The 2,503-nt window shown below is 42.1% G+C and overlaps 1 long non-coding RNA gene across 1 annotated transcript; it reads left to right on the top strand.

Annotated features, from left to right (window-relative positions):
• The first annotated feature begins 897 nt into the window (after positions 1-897).
• Positions 898-1,745, top strand: LOC133964588 (uncharacterized). Its single transcript, XR_009923802.1, has 3 exons — positions 898-987; positions 1,161-1,317; positions 1,637-1,745. It is a non-coding gene; the product is annotated as an uncharacterized LOC133964588 (long non-coding RNA).
• Positions 1,746-2,503: the final 758 nt, after the last annotated feature.

Here is a 2,503-nt window from a genome sequence, read left to right as displayed (position 1 = left end):
ATGAATTATGGTAATTTTTATTTCAAAACAAACTTTAAATAAAGTTTCTAGCATGCTAGCGTTAGCGCGCTGGAGTTAGCATGCTAGCAATCTTTTATTTTGCATTGATAATCCCTTATTTTCACTCGTTTTCATTTCTCGCACCCCCCCCCCCCCCACACACACACCTTGACGACCGAGCTGCTCAAACAACAACAATGCATCCTGACAGGGTTGCCTAGCAACCTGAAACTGTGTGCTTTTTATTTGAATTTAAATTTGAATTAAGTCGGAGCGTCCAAGCTTTTGAAGTTCAAAGGTCATAGATTCATCTGCAGTAATATGTTATTAGGATAATATATTTGTGTCACTTTAGTTAATAAAAGCTATTGAATTGGTTGATTTAAGATTTCAACAATGTTACTTACATCGACGGCTGCTGATGACGTCACGGCTTCTTGGAGGGCTGTCCCAATTCGTCGGGGAAGTTTTCAACCATTACCAGGGGTGTGGGGGGGGAATGGGATTGGGCCTAACCAGTGATCCTGACTGAGTTCTGGGATATTTCACAGAGCGACTGACACTTTATCAATCTTTGTGCTGTCATTGTTGGGATGAGAGTGTTAGCATCAGGACAGAGATTATTTAATCTGGGTTAGGTATGAATACAGTTAGTATGCACAGTCTGTGTTTTTAGACCACGGCAGCTCATTCAAGCAGTAAACAAAACTTTGTGTTTGTGTCTCCAGGTCAAAAATGTGCCAGCGAAGCTCCCTCGTGGCTGGGAGAAGAACCTGACTCCTGTTGGATACATGTATGTATCTCCCACATAAATGCAAACGAACACACAACTGTGAGCCTCTGTTCTTCAAACCCACTTACTGTGTCATCTAATGTGTCTGCCTGATTGTGTCTATACAGAAATGGACAGATCGTGTATAGTCTTCCGAACTACACAGCTCCACCTGTCGCTTCTGATGTCCCTGTTGTTAAGGCCCACGCTCCACGGTGAGTTCGCCTGACTGCTTCATCACCTGTGGCCGACCACAACATGGCCAGACTCAAAATTAAATCACCATATATTTTCTGCCTTAATCCTCTTTTTTGGGGAGTTTGTTTCTTTCCTCTCAGTTTGACACAGTGGAAATTCATGCTCTCCCTGCTTTACTGTTTTCCCACAGAAAGAGAAAGTTCTGCACAGAACCAGACGAGAGCAAGCCTTACGTCAAGAAGCCTCCAAACGCTTTCATGATATATCGCACGGAACAGAGGCCAACAGTTGCGGCAGAGCTGCAGAAGAGGGATTGTGCAGCTATCAACAAAGTCATCGGACAGATGGTGAGTGTCTTTGCTCTGTATTTGTGAAACTCTTGGTGTCGCACAAACCTCACCACAGTTTGATAAAAGATTTAAAAGCTTTCTGCCATCGAGCACTGTCGAAGACAACTTCAATACTGAATTGTTCCTCTAACTATAATTCTGGACATCTTATCAGTTTTGTATGTACTGTCACATGACTAGTGAGCAAATCTAATTTTGAAAAGAGCATTTCCATCATTTCATGTCACAAACAAACTGTGGGTGGATCCATTTCACAGCCTACACTTGTTCATGTGGATCTGTGTGTACTTATGCTTGTGTTGTTGTGCGTCCACAGTGGAGGTCACTGCCCAAAGAGGAGCAGGCGATATACTATGGACATGCAGACAGGGAGAGGCGGCTCCACGCTCAGATCTTCCCCGAGTGGTCAGCCTGTGAAAATTACGTATGTACTGCGTACTATGCTCAAATACATGTTGATATGATTTTCCACTCATGATGCAACACAGTCACTGCAGGTGATATCACACGTGTCTGACATGTTTGTCTTTGTGTACAGGGCAAAAAGAGGAAGAGGATAAGGAGGAAGGATCCTATGATGGACTATTCTGCCATTTGAATTCTCCAGGGAGTGAGAATCATCTGAAGACCTTCAGATGTGTTACTTTTATACCTTCTGTCTACTAAGTAGACCTTTTTAATAAATACTAAAAATGAAATGATATCCTGCAGTGTTATTTTGATCAATATCAGGTTATTCATTAAGTACAAAATCAACTTGTTTTCAAATTTCTCTTGACTTTGAGGTGGTAGAAAACAAACCAATGCAAGAAAGAAAATATCTACAGTATTTTTTTACGATCAGGTGACATAGTGAAAAGTTACTGTCAGTCCTATGGAACTGTGTTTACACACAATTTCAGGTCCAAGTGGCTGCCTTGAAACGGTTGCATCGATCCTACAAACAACGATCATGCACATGCATACTTACACTAGACATCAGGCGATGACTTAAAGTCTGGGGTCCATAAATGGTCCTGCTAAATAATGTGCAAATCATCCAGCGGCTGCCGAGGAATTGGATCAGTGACCAGCTGACGGACCTTGATGAAAAGTCTAAGGATCACTGACTTTGTACGGATCCATCCTCTGGCTCCCAGGAATGTTTCTATACAAATATCACAACAAGCAGGTTTTTAGATAT

This window comes from Platichthys flesus, chromosome 11 (assembly GCF_949316205.1).
Source record: "Platichthys flesus chromosome 11, fPlaFle2.1, whole genome shotgun sequence".
Classification (NCBI taxonomy): domain Eukaryota; kingdom Metazoa; phylum Chordata; class Actinopteri; order Pleuronectiformes; family Pleuronectidae; genus Platichthys; species Platichthys flesus.
Note: the sequence above shows the minus strand (reverse complement) of the source record. Positions and strands in the feature narration are given on the sequence as shown.